The sequence below is a fragment of the Melospiza georgiana genome, chromosome Z (genome assembly GCF_028018845.1).
Source record: "Melospiza georgiana isolate bMelGeo1 chromosome Z, bMelGeo1.pri, whole genome shotgun sequence".
Classification (NCBI taxonomy): Eukaryota; Metazoa; Chordata; class Aves; order Passeriformes; family Passerellidae; genus Melospiza; species Melospiza georgiana.
In genome coordinates this window covers 5,060,139-5,079,412 of record NC_080465.1, presented here as the reverse complement: position 1 = coordinate 5,079,412, position 19,274 = coordinate 5,060,139, and positions in this window count along the sequence as shown.

Here is a 19,274-nt window from a genome sequence, read left to right as displayed (position 1 = left end):
AAAATGTGTCACTGTGGGTGGTCACTCTCTCAGCTACTGTGCACCAGCTTTGTGGAAGTCACGGCCTATTGACACTGAGAACATCTCTACCTTCCCTTTGTAGCCATCTGAATTTAAGCCATGCAGTATTTGTGTAGCCAGTTAAGGGTTTAACCACTTACTCACCCCGCAGGGTGAATAAAATTCAAAATTACAGAGTTTGCAGGGAGCAGTTTGACTACTCCAGCTTGAGAAAGGAGTGTCAAGGTCAGGATGTCTATGCTGTGCTACGTTGCTGAATTTGTTAATAAGCACACGTAACCTAATAGATCTAAACCCCAAACACTTTGATCATGATAATAGTATTTCCTGATATACACAGTGTGATGATGGCTTGGGACTGAATTAAAATATTTTCAGTTGTTTCCAGCTTAGTCAAATCAAAGTGTTTAATCCCACCGATATTTTTGCAATTAATTTTGTAAGACAGGTAAACTTCCAGCATTTTATTTTTTGTTAGTGGACATAACACAATTCTTTTATGCTTCAGCAAGGAAAGTAAAGAAGCATGAACCAGCAGACATGAACAGTCATGAATTTGATGTAGTAAAAAAAGTTAAGTTTCAGGCCTTATTCTGTCCTATAAGCTTTGTATTTTCAGTGAATTGTGTTGGTAGCAGGTCTTTTTGTACTTATCTCATCATGAAACCATGTTCTGTGCGAATACTGGTGAAAGCAAAATTGAGATTTTTAAAAATGGCCAAGTTTGTTTTTGTTTGTTTGTTTGTTTGATGTTGTGGGGTGGGGGTTTTTTTGTTTGGTTTGAGTTTTTTGTGGTTTGGGTGTTTTTTGGGGGTTTTCTGGTGGTTTTTGTTTTGTTTTATTTTGGTGGTTTTTTGGTGATTTTTTTTTTGTTTGTTTGTTTGGTTTTTTTGTGGACCATTGGCAGGAGAAGACAATTCAGGGTGCATAGAGTAAAATAAACTTGGAGTGAGGAGCACAGGTGATTCAGATCAGCATTCTTCCTGCAGCTGTGTGTGCTAGCCATGCACTCCATGCTGCTGCTTTAATGCACAGAGCAGCCCTGTGTTCTCAATAACTTTATCCTGGAATCTCTGGCTGGAGCCAATGTGGCACACTGAAAGAAGCATTAATAAGGTGAAGGAGCAGTCTTCATGGCCTTGTTTAGACAGTGGCAGGAGAACCACAACATTTCACTGATGAAATGTGTTCCTTCTGTACCATCAGGACCTGAAGCACTTTCATTTCATTGGGAAGAGTTGGTTGCATCCAGTTTTGTACACAGGGGCTGCGCTGTGCTGCTTGGTGAAATATCCACCTTTTTTTTTGGTACTTAAACCAGTCAAGAAACCACTGAAGGCGCTCAGAGAGGCTGGCAGGAGTCGGGAGATCACAAAGGGATTGAAAACTGCAGGAGGAGACTCCACTGCCCACATTCCTACAGGCACACAGACGCTGACACAGAGCTGGGACGGCTCTGAGACAGCACACATATGCAAATCACTGGGACACTGCTTAACTTCAGAGTTCGGTGGGAGGGCTGGTGCTGGGCACCCGGGGATAAAGTGTATTTCCTTGCTGGTCCCATCAGTGACTGGATCAAGGGGAGGTGATGTGCCAACAAGGAGGAGTTGCCCCTTATGCCTGCTATGCTCTCTCCTGCCTATTTCTTCTAAAATATGAGTTTCCTTGCTGTTTTCCTCTTAGTCCCCTTCACATGAGCTCCTTCCTTCTTCATCTTGCTTCTTTTCTCCCTCTGAGGCACAATGTTCCTTCCCCCTCCTACCCTCCCTCTTTGTTAGTTGCCTTTCCCATTATTCTGCAAATACAGGCAAACACTGAGGGACTCTGAGCAGATTCAGAATGGTACCTCTGTCTAGCCCCAGAACCAAACTGGGTTTTGTGTGCTCTCTTCCACTTTGTTCTCGTTTATTGTGTCTCTTCCTTCTGCACCGCTTTAAATTGTTCACTGAGGAATTCCAAGTCTTTATTTAATGATTTAGCAGAGCTTCTCTCTGAACTCACAGTAAATTTCACTGAGCATCTGTTTGTGAGTTTGAATTTTGTCTTGCTCTGAATTCTTTCACTTGCAGTGCATGGTTTTATAGCACTCTTAGATTCATTTAATCTTGTGTAACACATGAATGATCCCACTCATTCTAAAGGCCACATGCTTGATTTGGCAATTACTATGGGTCTGTCTCTGACTAGTTTGGTTTTGTCTCTGTTTCTTGTCTGTTAATTATTTCATGAGATCTTGCTGTATCTTATCTCTCATCTCCAGTTCATACTGTTATTTATTGTTCTCCTTTTTAATCCTGAAATTTGAATTCTGTAGAAGTTCTGCCTTAATTTTCTTTTCTTTTAATGCCAAGGCCCTGTTTAGCTTACCAGTTTTGTTGCCTAAGAGGCCACCAGGCACATTATCCTTTCACACACAAGGTCTGTGCTCTTCCAAGACCATCTCTAAGCTCTGGTAGCCTGATGATTTTGTAAGTCAAAATGCCAAGGCAATGACCAGATAGGTCTTAGACAAGCCTGTAAGAAAGCATGAACTTTACTGGCTTGTAATGTAAAAAAATCCTCTACTGAAGCTCTCTCTCCTCTAAAAAAAACAAAAAAAAATCCTGGTCCCCTCAGCCTGTGGTTGCCTTCAGAGTAATTTGACCTGGTTCTGTGTGTGTGTGTGTGTGTGTGTGTGTGCATGTGCAGAAATAAGTGAGGATGTTCCCTCTACAGCCATTTAGCAGGCCTACAGGACTAAAAGACAGGGCCATCTCCAAGTGTCCTGAATTCCCTTCTGTGTCCCAGCCCCTGGCAATAGAGAAAGCTAAACATTTCTGAAAAGTTATTCAGGAGGTATGAGCAGAGCCTGCTTTGGGACATGCGTGCAGCTGGAATTGTAGACTGCTTGCAAGGCGCTCTTCCTTCACCTCCTTTTTCTCTTTCTTCCTTTTTCTCTTTCTTCCTTTTTCTCTTTTTCCCTTCCTTCCTTCCTTCCTTCCTTCCTTCCTTCCTTCCTTCCTTCCTTCCTTCCTTCCTTCCTTCCTTCCTTCCTTCCTTCCTTCCTTCCTTCCTTCCTTCCTTCCTTCCTTCCTTCCTTCCGCCACTTCCGCCACTTCCGCCACTTCCGCCACTTCCTTCCGCCACTTCCTTCCTTCCTTCCTTCCTTCCTTCCTTCCTTCCTTCCTTCCTTCCTTCCTTCCTTCCTTCCTTCCTTCCTTCCTTCCTTCCTTCCTTCCTTCCTTCCTTCCTTCCTTCCTTCCTTCCTTCCTTCCTTCCTTCCTTCCTTCCTTCCTTCCTTCCTTCCTTCCCTCCTTCCCTCCCTCCTTCCGCCACTTCCTTCCGCCACTTCCTTCCTCTTTCTTTCTTTCTTTCTTTCTTTCTTTCTTTCTTTCTTTCTTTCTTTCTTTCTTTCTTTCTTTCTTTCTTTCTTTCTTTCTTTCTTTCTTTCTTTCTTTCTTTCTTTCTTTCTTTCTTTCTTTCTTTCTTTCTTTCTTTCTTTCTTTCTTTCTTTCTTTCTTTCTTTCTTTCTTTCTTTCTTTCTCTCTCTCTCTCTCTCTTTCTCTCTCTTTCTCTCTTTCTCTTCCTCTCTCTCTCTTTCTCTTTATTTTTATCCGTCTTTCTCTCCTCTTCTCTCTCTCCCTACTCCTTCCTTTTCAAATGAAACTTGAGACACAAAAGTGCTCCTGTCGTGTCAGAAGTCAGAGCTTTCAGGAGAGCTCCACACATGGCCAGAAAGACAATAAATTTGTTGAGCTGACAGCAGAGTAACGGTGCAAAGACAGATCAGGTTCTGCACCTTAACAAATCCCGCAGAGCCAACCGAGGCTGCTGGGACAGCGTAACATTCCTGAGGAGCTCCTCCTGATCCCTGCCCCACCTCTCAGGAGATGCTTCCTGGAATTCTGCGCTGTTCTGCTTTGTGCCTCTGCCGTGTGCGTCAGGATGTGCCATATTCAGGGCAGTGAAATAGAACATCATTTCTGAGAAACGAAATGTCTGCTCTGGCAGAATTGAGTGTTGAAGTCCCGGGCATGTAATTTTGTCTCGAGCAAAGTGATCTCTGAAATATACAAGGGTAGAACGAACTACATGACAACTAGGACTAAAAGACCTTATTTTTGAATTGGAAAAGCTTTTCATCCAGAGGCTGCGAGGGAGGGTGAAGTTTGTAATGTGATGATTCAGGTGCAAGCAAGAAACTGGACCATCTCTAGCAAAGGTCTTAATTTGAGATATGTGAAATCTCCAAAATTAAGGTTAGGATAGCATACAAATAACAGAAAATCTTGCCTGTCAAAACTTTTGAACAAACTGTCAGCCTTTCATTTTGATGAGAATATTTCATGCAGTTTTCTGATATTTAGTGAAATGATTTGCATTTAAGAAATATTTCTTGATTCAAAACAAAATGTAGCTGCAGAGAAAATAGTTAAATTCTGTTGTTTTTTTCCTCCTTCTTCCACTCCCTCTTCCCCCTCCTTGACTAAGGAGATAAACAAGGAAACCAAATTATATTTATTTTAATTTCTTCTGATTTGAAAGGAAGTGAATATTGTTTCCAATTGATGAGAAATACTTTTTAGCATGAATCATTTAATTGAAAAAAAAAACAGTACATTAAAATATTAATATATTAGCATATTTGCAGATGTAGATTTTCCCACTGAACATCTTTCAGCAGTCCTGCTCGGATTACAACTTTTCTAGTGCCTTCAGAATTTTGGGAAGTCTTGGGGGGACAGCTGCTCACACTGGCCAATTCCAAGTCAAAAATTTAGAAGTCAAGCCCGAGATATCCAAGACCATAATCTCCCATGACCCAGCTGAAAAAAGAACTTATGCTGCTGAAAAAAGAACTTATGCTGAGAGCTTGGCTGCTTGCTGGGTTGGGGCATAATTGATAAAGCATGAAACCAAATAACGCGTAGAGGCAAAAACTCTTGTACCTGGAAAACCCTTGACAAGGCTGCATTCAGGGCTATTGAGAATGGTAATTATCTGAAATAAATTATCTGAGGCAACAGCCAAGCACATAAACAGAGAGGTAGAGGAAAAGAGGCCCTTCTGAGGAAAAAAGCCCTGATACCCCCCCCTCTCACAGTTTTACCTCACTTCAGGTCAAGTGAGACACTTCCCTCCAGCAGCACATCATGTCCTAGGAGAAAACAAGTCCTCAGCTTCTCAAGGTCACTGGTATTGTTTTGTGTCTTTGAACGGGGAGCTGGTTCCTGCAATCAGACTTCCTTCATGTCCTCCTCTCATGGAGGGAATCAAAGAGCTCCATTTGTGAAAGGCTGACAAGCCCTGGCATACTTGGGGAGACCAAACAAAGGTTAGTGTGGGTGGATATCATGAGTCATTTCTATGACTAAGACGCTGGGATAAACTACCCCTTCCTGGTAATTTAAATTTATTAAGGTCATGGGCCGTCTAATGAATCAGTGTGTCTAAGTGAATCCAAGTGTGATGTTCATGATGTTAAACACACCAAAAAGAAAGGGAGAAAAAAAACAGGTGAAGGTAAAGATTTAGTTCTCTGTGATCTAATTCAGCATGAGGCCTTTATTTGATAGCATGTGCTATCAAAATGCGGTTAGCTGGTAGTGCTGACGTGGTGCTTCTGTTTCCTGCTATTTCCTGTTATTGATGCTGGACTTGGACAGTCAGCACTTACTAGAAGCCACTCAAATGCCTTCTATGGTCTTTGAAAGCACTTTTCTGGCCAGAGTCAGAATGGAGGAGATTCCTCTGTTTTCGTGGTTCAGGAGAGCATGGACTTCCTAACCCCAAACTACTTGAGCTGCTTCTGTCCTTATTAGCAGAATATTAATTAACAGCGAGGAATTTAGAAAGAGGCTTAACTCAGCATACTGTGTGTTGGCTGTAGGCAATGAAAGTGGTATCTGAAAGCAAAAGAAAGCTTCACACATGGAATATCAGCAGCGATCAAGCACTGGTGCAGAGGACACAGCTTCCATCCAGGAGACTGCAGATCCTGGATCCTTAGCAGTGGACAGCTGTGGTCCTTAAGAGTTGATGAGTGCTGATAACTGATGGAGCCAGGGGAGGGGACACTCACAAAATATAACCTGACACACCCTTTTCTGTGCTGTTGCCAAAGCCACAGCTCATTCCTGACCTCTGCCAGCCCTTCTAAAATCACAGCTGTGGGTTCACCCCTCAACCCCACCAGGCTGCATCCAGGATTCCAAGAACATTTTCCCCCTGGCCGCCTGCCTCCCTCTGCCTTGCGGACGACCAGAAGATGAGGCAACGTGCTCTCTGCTCATGTGTGGCCACCAAATGAAGCCCACGGGTCATTTGTGGAGGTGGAGGAGCTGCCTGTGAGTGGCAGCAGAGCCTACAGAAGCAGCCCACAACCTCCCAGTTATCAAGCAGGGAGTGGTGGGGCTGGCCTTCAGGGGAGTCACCTGAGAGCCCTTGAGTGGAAGATGAAAAACATCTTGTTCTGAGTGTCTGGCATCCAGGAGAGGAAATGAACTTGGGTTTATGACATGGGTAGCAAAACAACAGGAGGTCAGATTATGGAAATGCCTTTTAAGTGGTGTTTGTTCTCGTCCTGCAGCATTCAGAGCAGCTCAGGGATATTTCAGTAGGAAGGACTCAGCCGAGTGGCTTGGCAGAGGTTGTTCCTCACCTACCTCCCACCAACAGTGAGGAGGAATAAGTGTTGGGTGTCAGGCTGTGGACTTCACTTTTAAAATGCAGGAAGTCTTGACTGCTCTCCAGGATCCAGCCACAGGCTCCCAGCCCTGCTGTTATTTTCAGATACGTGGGAACTGTGAATACTCTGTGGCAAAGAGCCCCATGTAGTAAAGCACTTGAAAGGACACAATAAACCCCCCTCTCCATGCAAACAGTAATGTGGTACCTAACAACCCTGTCTCTTGTGCTCATGACAACCTTTTCTTTCTTTGCATGTGTGAGGAGCACATGGGTTTACATTTATGCAGGTATGCTTTGATTAATGCCTTTATTTTTAGCCCAATAGAATGGAACCCTTGTTTAAATTTCCATTTTGTTTGGTATACAGTTTTTTGCTCATTGTGTACGTTATTGGGCAGCATATCTTTGTTGGTTCACTTACAATAGTAAGTGCTCTTCTCTCCAGGGTCACCACCAATGCTTTTACATTCTGATAGGTTCACTCTTGCTGCTGGCACAGATCTCTGTGACTTCATGTCCAAAAATGCATGCCCTGTTAGGCACGCTGAAAAGATGTTTCATTACTGCTAGGGAATGGAGCACACTCAACTTATCTCTTATTGAAATAAAAAGGTGGGTCTGAAGTGAATTTCTCCCCCTATTTTGTCTACCAGCAGCTCTCTCTTTCTGTATCTGAATGTGCGTGGGTGATTATGTACACTCATATCAGCTACTCTGGAACTGTACTGTGCTTTCAGTGTATAAAACCACTGTGGAAAAAACTGCTGTCCTTGGAGATTTGCAGCTCAGGGATGAGAAACTGAGGCACAGAAAAGCTGGGAGCTGTATTTTCTCCATTTTGAGACATATATTCTGGATGGGCGGCTGAGATGAGATATCCGAATGAGATACTCAGAGACCTACTGCAGAGCACTTTTTATAGGATATCTTGAACCAAGCACAGCAAACAGTGAAGGAGCAGGACTTGAATTGAGCTGTCCTGTTTGCTGAGTTGATATGTATTATATTTGTGCCCACCAGTCTACACGACAGGACAGGGCTAATCCTAGGGATCCAACCTGAAATGGTTTTCCCCCAATTTTGGGGTTTTTTTTCCATCTGGGGATCCAGTCTGAAATGGCTTTTCCCCATTTTCTGGCTTTTAATATTCTCTCATAACATCCTGAAAACTCTTCTTAACCTTCAGGTGCCCAAAATATTCAGGCCTCTAAATTAAGTACTTGTCATTGTCTGCCCTGACATGGTGACATCCCATTGAGCAGGGGTAGAATGTCATTTGCCACCCAAATGGTCACCAGGCTGAGGCTGGGTGGTGGCTGAATGTGGGTTAATGTCTCTTTGGTGGCAGCCTGGCTTCACAGATAAGGCAGCGCAGTGACAGAATTGCCAGGTATTTTTTTTTAGAGGAACCTCAATTAGTAAGCACCCATTGAAACTACTCTGACAGAACTTAGGCTTCAGACTGGTTGCAGAGCAGCAGACTGAAAGCAGCTAGAAGAGAAACAAAAATGCTGTTGGGCAGCATCAAAATGTTGACCACAGGGTCCCTCCAGTGCAAAATATTCTGGGACACTAATAAAAATAAATTAATCCTTCCAGCCAACTTAAATATTCCTTGACATAAAGAATTTAGATTCACTATTTTTAAACACTGAAGGAAAAAAAATTATCACTTGAGCAATGTTGTTACAAGATTTCTCCCATAGCCCTTAACTCAGGCATATTTTATAGTGTGTATTAATACATAAGAAATCACACAGAGCAGCTTATATTTAACAAGAAAACAGGAATAGAAAATTATAATATGTACAGAACAAGACAGGATTGAACTTTTTCTGGGCCATTGGATGTTAAAACCTCCTATCTCCATGGGGTTTGCCAGAATTCCTCCATGCTCCAGCTGCAGACAATGAACTGGGTTGTGACTCCATGGACCTGAATTCCTCCAGGCAGATAGGTGGGATGAAAAACATGCCATGCCCCAGCTTCTGGTTCAGTATTTGATAGCTCAGAATTTTCTAGCTATGAAGCCTCCATGACCAGGGAAGGATGGGATGGCTGGAGGGGCATGGCTAGGGAGTAGTTCATCTGTAGTTCTGGGGGTCTCACTCTGTAGAAGGTCAGCAGTGTCTCCTCCTGCCCTGCTGGTAAAAATCTGAGACTGCCAGAGCTGAGGCGGTCTCTGCAAGGAATGGGAGATCTTCTCAGGATTTGGTGAGAAACCATTCTTGTCTGATGACGGCATTTTCAAAAGATGAAAGAAGCAAACTGCCCTGCTGGACACATCATAAAACCTGTTGGCTGTTGTGTGAGTACAACTTGTGTTGAAGAAAGAGACTTGTGGAGCAAGAAGAGACACTGGAAAACTGATCCCAGGTCACATGCAGAGCATTTCCATGTACCAGGCCACCTGCCTCCTTCCTGCTGTGTCACAAAGTTCATGGATGTTAAAAGTCATGTGTACACTCCTGACTTTATTTGGTGGAGACCCAGAAGAACTTGTCAACAAAACTGAGGGCTGAGCACAGGCCTTTCACTGAAAATGTTCATCACCTTCCTGAGAAAACAGCTCAAAATATACAACTAATTTTTTTTAAAAATTTTTGGTGCAGCTTTTTTCAGCATGGCCAGAGTGTTTTGCAATAATTCTCAGGGAGTGGAAAGATACCTTGCTTTCTAGAAACCCATCACAAGAGCAATAAAAGTGATGAAAATTCTCTTTATGGCTGGTGGCTGACTCTGAACTAATTTGAAAAAAAGTCTGCCTGTCCAAAGACTAGTCAGACACCAAACCTGAGTCTGATACCCATGTCAGGGCCAGATGCTGCTTTGTGTTTCAGCTGTTCAAGTCATCCCATGGAGAGGTGCCACAGATGTCGCCTGTGCTGCTGGTACCTGAGACACACTTTGGGAAGGTTTCATCTTTCTGTGGCCACAATTTATGACAGCATCTTAAATGGAATGAAGTAAAACAGCAAGAAAACCCTTCTGTCAGCAACCAAACCTGATGTTTCTCCCAGAATCTAACATTCTGGGTGCTCTCTCAGGGTGGAGATATCTGAAAATCCAGCTGTTGCATGGCACTACATCTCCTCTGAGGCCTGGATCCACATCCCTGCATGGCTGTGGCTGTATGAGCTGCATCTTTAAGCGCTGGCTCACATAGGCTGAGCCCTGCAATTGCTCTTTTTGGGAACAGATAAGAGCAGACCTCTTGCCTGAAGCATTTTACCATGCTCAGGAGAAGCTGCTTGGTTCCTGAGGGGCTTGGACAAGGTGCTGCCAGCTCTCTCCTCTGCCCTTGTCCGTCAAAATCACAGGATGGTGCCTTTGGGGCTGCTGAATCCAGCTCATCCCATGGCAGCCTGGAAACACCTGGGGCAGGATGTGCAGCCAGAGAGTTCCAAGAGCCCAGTTCTACCTGTCCTAATGGATACCCGGGGTTCCCATAGGGGTGCTGGCCTTCAGACATGAGTCACGCTGCTGTTTTCTCACAGCAGTGGTGTGAAAGGCTTTGCTGAAGGATTTGGTTACCCCATTTTCAGCAGAGAAACACTGAAACTTGTGCTACAAGCTCCCATTTTGCTTTGGTGTACAGCAGGAGGAGGCCACCAGAAGGGCCAGAGTTGGGACTGAAAAAACCACTTTTTTATGTGTTGGTTGATCTGGCACACACATGATCTCCCTTAATACCTCAGACTGAATCTGTGGGCTGGGCTTCTGTTGTGGCTGGGCACTGAGGGCTGGCAGTCCCCAAAAAGCCACACAAACCACAGAGGCAAGGCCCTGATGGCCGGAGACCAAGGAAGGCCACCAGGTGACTGCTCATGGCAGCAGGAGGCCCAGCCCTCAGGCTGGAATAAATGCAATCTTGCCCACTGATTTAATAGAGCTGGGGAAAAAGACAAAGGAAGTGTTAATTAGGGACAGGGATGTGTGAGATTTCAGTGCATGGGAGGGGAGAATGGTTCCTGCCAAGCACTAGGCAAGTAAAAATGGGGAATGACAAAGAGGCCTAATCCCGGCCTCAAAGATGCTCCATCCCACAGAAGACACGGGAAGTTTGCATCTCTATGGAGAAGAAAAGTTGTGCATAAAAGGCACAGAGATGGGTTTTGAAGGGCCATCAGGCAGAGCTATAGGCAGGGGTGGGACACACTGCTCTGCTGATTTTTGGCTCCTTGCTCTGATTGTCCCCAGGCTCAGGGCACAGGCCAGGCCCAGCCCTGTGCACATCAGCTCCCACAAGCACTTTTGCAGCTTTCTGCTCACTGCTGGTGCCAGGACAAACCACTGGGCATGACTTTCATCTTGGTGGACTCTCTTTGCTCTGAGTCTTGGTGTTTCCCCTGGCTGTGGGCCATTCTTGAGCCTGGTGCACGGAAATGAAGCTGTGGCCAAGTCAGAGATTTTCCAGTATAAAAATGGCATGCTATCATATTTTCTCAGGTTTTATTTATGTATTTTGCAATGCACCCACTGGGTTGGGGGCATTGAATTCCTGGAACTACAGGAAGGTGTTTAAGGTTGAGTGTTTGGTTAACTTCACCTGTCCACTGACTTCAGTGGGTATTGCCAATTTGCAATAGGTATTAGCATAATCCAGATCTCTGCTACATCAGCTCAGGCTCCCAAGAAAGCTGAGGTATTCCTGCACTCCGAGCAGTCTGGATGGAGAGAATCATTGAGCTTCAAATCTCACATGGCCGTCTATTTGAAAATGTGGTTTTTCTTTAGCTCAGCAGTTTCACTTTTCTGAAGCACCAAATCGCAGAAGAAAGGCTTATCAATGAGAAATCAAGTTTAGGCAAAATTTCATTCAATTAGCATCAATCTCAGTGTGAAAACCTTCCTGAAAAATGTGAAACGGAGCTAGAATAACATTTACAAACCCTCACTGAACATATAAAGCAAAGGAACTTCTCAATGTAGCTTTGAACTAAGTTCACCATTAATATTTATGTCATTAAATGGATGGGTATTTTCCTGGCAACAGCCTGATCTCACTGCCTCCTAGGATATTAGAGAGTTTGGCTCAAGCTCATGGTCAGATTTTAGCCAGTTCTTGCTTTCACGGCTGGAGCATGATTTTATACATCTCTGTTGAGAAAGAGAGCTTCATGATAGCCTCCAGGCACCAGAAAAGCTCCTTAATTGCTCTCCACAGAATCTGCTGACCAGAGAGAGTTCTTGTTATCTTTAAGCAGTCCTGTTTGTGTTGAAGGATCAAAATCACTCACAAAGAAAACAAAACCATCTTGTTTCTCCCCATCCCCACGATGTTTCCAATTATCCTAGATTGCTGTCTCTCTCATTGACTAGTAGGTCATCCAAAAGCTAGGACATATTATGGAAACAGCCTGTTAGCCCCTTCCCTGGAGTGCCTCAGAGAATTTAGACTCCACTCATGAGAACTGAAAAGTAGACCAGGATAAGGGCTGGCTGTGCACAGAGCAGGGAAATGCTGCTCCTGACATTCCTAGGGCCACTCCTGAGGAAGTCACTCCTGAGGATGAGAGCAGGATGAGGACAAGGAGCCATCCCCACAGAGGTGGTGATTCTCCATGTGTGCTCCACAGGAGAACACAGGTGCTGCTTCTAAGCCTGCAGGGAAGGGATGGCAAATTCCTTCTGGATGAGGGCTGAGAGTTCTGCCTTGCAGGAGGAACCCCACATCTCTATCTCCTAATGCATCAGAAACCAGCTGAAGATTGGAGATAAAGAGCTTGAACTCGACAGTTCATTGAAGTCTCTGTGGCTGTACCAAACCAAATCAAACCAAAAAAAAACCCAAAAAAACCAAAAAAACCCCAACCTCTTGGGCCTTCCCCAGCAGCCATCCCTACAGAGATGGTGATTCTCCATGTGTGCTCCACAGGAGAACACAGTGCTTCTTCAAAGCCTGCAGGAAAGGGGTGACAAACTCCTTCTGGAAGAGGGCTAAGAGGAGGAAACCCACATCTCTATCTCCTAATGCATCAGAAACCAGCTGAAGATCAGAGATAAAGCGTTTGAACCCGACAGTTCGTTGAAGTCTCTGTGGCTATACCAAACCAAAACAAAAAAGAGAAAAAACAAAAAAGAAAAAACCTAAACTCTTGGGCTTTCCCCAGCAGAACACATCGAGGAGCAAGTGGTTTGTCACGGATTAGAATCAGACCTCTCCCTCTAACCATAAGCCTTCACCACATCCTTTCGTTTGCCACTGTTTGGCTGGAAGGAAACAGCGGAAAGGGGACGTGGGGATGCCACACCTGGCAGAAGTCTGCAGGGGCAGAAAACCTCCACAAATGTCACAGACACCTCTAAATGTCTCTGAATGCACCATCACCCTGCTGGTCTTCGTGTCTGGAAGGTCACGTGGCTCCTCCCAGTGCACACTGCTGTCTGTGTGTTTAAATGTAAATAAAATGCTACTTGAGTGCCCGTAAAAATGCAGGAGACTTTCAGAAAAAGCAAATTACCCCACCTTGTAATTTCATAGAAAACACTGTAAAAATAGCAATGCCTTTCATATCGCAAGGAGGAAAAGGTGATGGAGATTTATGCTTTTCCTTGAACACGTAGATTTATAACAGTGTGTAATGTACATTCATTTCATCCATATTTATAACTGCATTGATGCAGAGTCTGGTATCCATTACTTTAATCTATGTAACTTGATCATCAGAAATTTAAACCATAATTTTTAACACATATCACCAAGAATTTCAGTTTGATTCAAAAAAGAAGAGTATATTAAAATCCCAGCTGCAATTAGTTATTAAAACTGAACTTTTTTGCTTAAATACATCTGTTTGTTCACATAGATTCTGTTCCATTCTGCCTTGTGCTGGGTATTTTACTTCAGGTTAATCCTACAACAACTCACTACAAAATACCTTGAGGGTAGAAGGAAATAAAAAACCCCTACAGTTAAGGATCATATTTGGAAAAATTCCTGTAAATAAATCTTTTACATCTTGGCAAAGTGAAATCAGGAATTGAAGAGTCAGTGACAGCAGTAGCCTCTAGTCACTTAGAGTGAAGTGGAAAAAATAATTCAAGGCCAAGATCAAAGGCTCCAATTGACAGACAGCAGAAATTAAACCCAGATACCATTTCATAAACATGGAGCTATTGACGTTCACCACATGGTTATTGTCCAGCAATGGAAAATAAAACATCTGTACTCCTCAAGATCCTGAATGGATGACCCAGAACTGAAATCACTCAGTTGCCTGGTGCTAAGAAGGTGTTCCATTGTTTTCTTTCCCCACTCTGATTTCATCCTTTCAGCACCATTAAAAGGTGGAATACCTGGATAGTTAGAAAATAGTACATTAAAATGAGCATACGTTCATTTTCTGACAGGAAATGACCTTCGTTTTTCTCATCTTTGGACCCATATTTTACTATTCATACTGCAGGTAAACATCAATAATTCCACAAATTCCAATGGGTTTAGTTTGCTTATAGCAAGTAACACAATCTTACATGAAGCTGATAGGAAGAGGAAGCTGTCTGTGATGTTGCAGAGCCAATGTTTAGGTATTTATATTTCATGCTTTCTAAGGGAGCTAAATGACATTTTTCAGAATAATTTTTCACAACTTCTTTTTTTCCCTCTGCCTTCCTTGTTGTTTTTCTCATTTCAGAACTATAAAAACAAAATACAAATAAAACAATGGAAATGTACAAATATACAAATAAAAAAAATGGAAATGAAGAGACCATATGGGAGCTTGCTGCAGAAACCTTTGCATTACTGGGACCAGCAAGGTGATGTTTTTTCAGTGAGAACTACAGATTATGAAAATGATCACTGAAGAGGACAAATCATTTGCCATTTAGAATGAACTTTTTTATTGGTAATATTGATTGGTTTTATGTTGCTATTCTTAGTAACTCCATCAAGGAGTTATCCCTTGAATAATGTCCTCAACATTTGTCTGAATTGCTGGCTGTTAAATTATTTTCTTTAGGCAGGAAATAGTGAGAGAAAGACAAAGAACTTAGGACTTGTGATATATAGACTTCCAAAAAAAGGAGTGCCCTGTTGCAAAATAGTGTCTTTGTTTGAATAATTCTATTGTTTTCTTTGCAATAACATCCATATTAAACTGTGGTAGATGTAGAAATGTCTTATTAATGTGTCATTAATCCAGGAGCATGGGTGAAAGTTGTTCTCAGAGGTTTTCAGGTTTTGTTGCTGTAAGACAAAGATCTTGCCCACCATAACCAAAGCTAAAAAAAAATGTGTTCCACAGGCATGTTAGTCCTATTGTATGAGGGCTAAACCCAACCTGAAACACTGAAGAGGCACAGAAAATTAGAAGACAGAAAAAAAAAAAATCAGACCTTCTCTATTCAAACTTCAAAGCATTTCCTCCACAGTTCATTAAAAGTAGTCGCTGGCTGGATTCAGAGGTAGAGATGTTCAAAATAAGGTTTTACAAAAGTAATTTGTTCTGTTTCAGATTTTTCTTCAGCTGCAATGCAGTTGTCCTCCTCAACTGCAAATACAGAATAAAACATCAGCAAGGGAGAAAAAGACATGTCTCGTCACTTTGAGAAATGTGGGAGGTATGCTGGGCCTCTAAAAAGCTCTCATTTTCTGTTTGATTTGGACAGGTTCCAAGAAATTCAGCTACTCACCAGAAACCTATCTAAAGCTCAAACTCAACAATATTTAGCAGAACATCTCAAAACTGCAGTGGCACCCATGAGTTCCCTCCATTATTTCTCCTGAAAAAAATCACAAAAACAGCCTTCTCTTTTCCAGAGACAGACAAATTCCTTCAACAACAGCAGTGGAAAATGCAGATAAAAAAGAATGCCATGCCTTTTTTTCAAATCCTTTTTTTTCCCCTTCCTCTATCTTCCACTTGCTAACAGCCCAGCTTCTAGAGAGCACCAAATGTTTTTTCTCTCAAGCTTCTCTTGTATCCTCTGGTATTGTGGCAGCCCACACAAAACTAGATGTAGCAGAGGAACAAATAAATCCCTTGCACCTCAGAGGCCTCATCCTAGGTGTTGTTCTAGCAGTGGGCAGAGGTCCACAGCATCATTATGCTGTGAGGCAGTACAGCCCTCACGAGCCAGCACCCTTCAAGATTTGTTACCATAACACCTGAATTTTGAGCAACTCCCACCACCAAAAATATTCAAAGTGACAGCACTGCACCTCCACTGTGCTGTCTGCTGGAGAGGCTGATCCCTCCATTGTCTGCACCTACGTGGTGAGGTTGAGATACAGCTGCTGGGCTTTTTTTTTTTTTTTCTTTTTTTTTTTTTAAAGACATCTACATTTTTTTTTTTCTGCTGGTGAGACGAGCAGCGATTTTCTGTCAGTCATCGTGTTTCCCACAGCTGCCATCACACCACTTGAAAACAGACCCCAGGTGACCTGAATCCCAGATCCCCTCAGCTCAGGCAATATGTGAGCTGCCATATGTCGCTGTGGGTAATAGCTGACGCTGAACAGGTGTATGTCATCACAGCAGACCATCTGGAGGGCAGAAGATATTAAAAAAAAAAAAAAAAAATAAAAAAAAAAGAGGATTAAGGTACATTTCCAACATGCAAGTCTTTTTGGGTGACTTTTCCAGGCAAACCTGGGTGTGTAATGTCTGCCTTGTTTTGTTTTCTTTCAGTGACAAATGATAGGAGCCATGGCACATGTTTTACTCAACCTGATTCTACTTTTGTAGAATCTACCTTCAAACCTGATTAATAACCATTGCAAAAAAAGCCACAAAGATTTCATTAGGGTTCTTTGCTTTAGACTCTTCCCATTAACCTCAGCAGTGGAGAGGAGGGTACCACAAAACTGTTGTGCACAAAGCATGAGTTGACCAGGCAGTAGCCAAGATGAAGAGGCTTTCTGAAACTCCACCCAAGCACCAGTTTGGTTAGGGGAAATGGACTGAGAAAGCTGCTGAAAATATTCTGGTCATCCCACTTGCCTCTGTGAGCTGAGCCAAGGCAATGGCATCTGTCCTCTTTGGAATTTCTCTTTGGAAGATTGGAATTTTGAATGGTTCTTCAATGTTGCATCAGGAAATCTGAATCCAGAGGATTAAAATTATGTAGGAATTGTATGGATTGGTTTGGTTTTGTGTATTTCTGGTCTGGGTTTTTAGGCCTTTTTTTTTCCCCCTATAGACAGAAATCTAACATCAAAAAGGTGGGGGCACTTCATAGAACATGCCTTTTTTACAAGGTTTCTGAAGAAAAAAACTGAGAGTCCTCTTTCAGTTTGGCAAATTATATAAAAGGAAAACGGGTAGTGACAGGCTTTGATTTGACAACACAAACCTAAATATGGAATTTGTAGGACTCACCACTGCCAATATCTCAGGGTTGTGTGACATAAACCAAAGCCTTGGATGTTCAGGTTTAGCATCCTGGCTGAGGTCGTGCTATAAAACCTGGATAAGTCCAGAAACATCCCAAATATTACTATTTGCCCAAGTTTAATTTGGACTCCATGCATAGTAGCATTATAGCTTCTTTAAAAAATTCATTTGTGCAAATAAAAGCTGGGTGGCACTATTTATGTATGGTTTTAAACTTCAGGATAACTGACACATTTTTAACCACCTTAGAGTAAATTGGTTGTGCATTGCAGGATTTTAACTGTTTAGGGATTTTTTTTTTTTTGTGGGGCGGGGGGGAGTGGTTTGGTATTGTTTGGGGGTTTTTTGACATATTACCTCAACAAAAGCCATTAGTTGCCTTACATGCTTGTTTCAGCCTCATTTGAATGTCTTTTTTGCAGCAGTTTACAATGTCAATGAATTTCATGTTCTAAGTATTAAACCTCTGTTAATTGTTGATCCAAAGATTGCCAGAATCAGTGGAAACAAGCCAAATTCCTTACAGAAATTTCACTGCCTTTAAGAGTTTTAGAAATCAATACAATTTTCTAAGTTAATTCTTCATATTCATAAATGATAATAATGTGTAATGTTTAAGGTGGTCTTTTGTTTTAAACAAAGGAGAGCATAATACCTCTGAATCTCATAATCAAGTGATTTCACTCATTTTCTTATTACCATGGTTTCCAGATGAACGAGATACACAAAGTGTGGCTCCAGATCTTACAAGCAAAAGAATGATTTCCTGGTGTAACTCCACTGAATTTAACAGAGTTTACATCAGGGAGTAATTCTGCCCAGCAGGATTAGGCAAGTAATTTACATAAAATTGGTACTGTACATCATGTGTCGAGCTGATGAATTTGCTGAGAGATTGACTTTATTACAGTGGGCTTGTATCACATGTTATAATTATTTGTATCATCCTTGGCTTCTTATTGTGATGTACATTACACATCCCAAAGGAGCTGGATAAAGGACATGCAATTCGACATCATGCTGCTGAAACACACAGCAGCTGGAGGAACAACACATAGACTTTTCTCTTTGGAGATTGTAAATGTATCCAGAAGTATTTATTTCACAAGAGGGGAAATTAGGTGAGTGAGTGGCTTGACTGGAAAGCACACTTAATCTCTTGTCCTCTTGGTTTTTGTTGCTTGACATTTTTAAATGCAATTTAAATTAATTGGATATTTGACAATAGCACGGGGCATCTTGAACTCTAGGTCAAGTAACACTTTCATGTTGCTCAGAACCTTAAATAAAATTGAAGTTTACTCTTACAAGGGACTGTTTTGTATGATTTTATCACTTATCTACAGATCCACGTGTTTGTCCAGAAATGCAAAGAAGCAAAATAAAATGAAATGTGAAATTAGCACCAACTGAAAGGAGAAATTACGTGTAGAGAAGAGCAGCTCCCACCACAGAAGAGTCTCAGAAGACAGTGGATGGCATGCTGAGGAAACCAGCCTGGATAAATGTGCAGCTGAGAAAAACAGATCCCACTGTCTGGAAGAGCAAATCTGCCAGTTTGACATTCCTGCATTTCTAAATTGGTCTTTACACAGCGTTAGGAGGAGATTGATGAGTAAAGAAGGGAAGGGAAGGGAAGGGAAGGGAAGGGAAGGGAAGGGAAGGGAAGGGAAGGGAAGGGAAGGGAAGGGAAGGGAAGGGAAGGGAAGGGAAGGGAAGGGAAGGGAAGGGAAGGGAAGGGAAGGGAAGGGAAGGGAAGGGAAGGGAAGGGAAGGGAAGGGAAGGGAAGGGAAGGGAAGGGAAGGGAAGGGAAGGGAAGGGAAGGGAAGGGAAGGTTTGGGAAGGGAAGGGAAGGGAAGGGAAGGGAAGGGAAGGGAAGGGAAGGGAAGGGAAGGGAAGGGAAGGGAAGGGAAGGGAAGGGAAGGGAAGGGAAGGGAAGGGAAGGGAAGGGAAGGGAAGGGATGGGATGGGATGGGAAGGGAAGGGAAGGGATGGGATGGGATGGGATGGGATGGGATGGGATGGGATGGGATGGGATGGGATTGACAGGACAACCTGAGCTTGACTCACATCAAATAACCAAGGAGGTGAAATGGGTCTCTAACCATCACCCACCTGAATGTCCAAGTTCACTAGGAAACTTCCAGCTTCTTTTTTTCCCACTGACTTCCAAAGCAGTTCGGTTCAAGGCATTTTTATTTGTCCAGAACACAGTACCACCAGTTCACATGCACAGCTCTG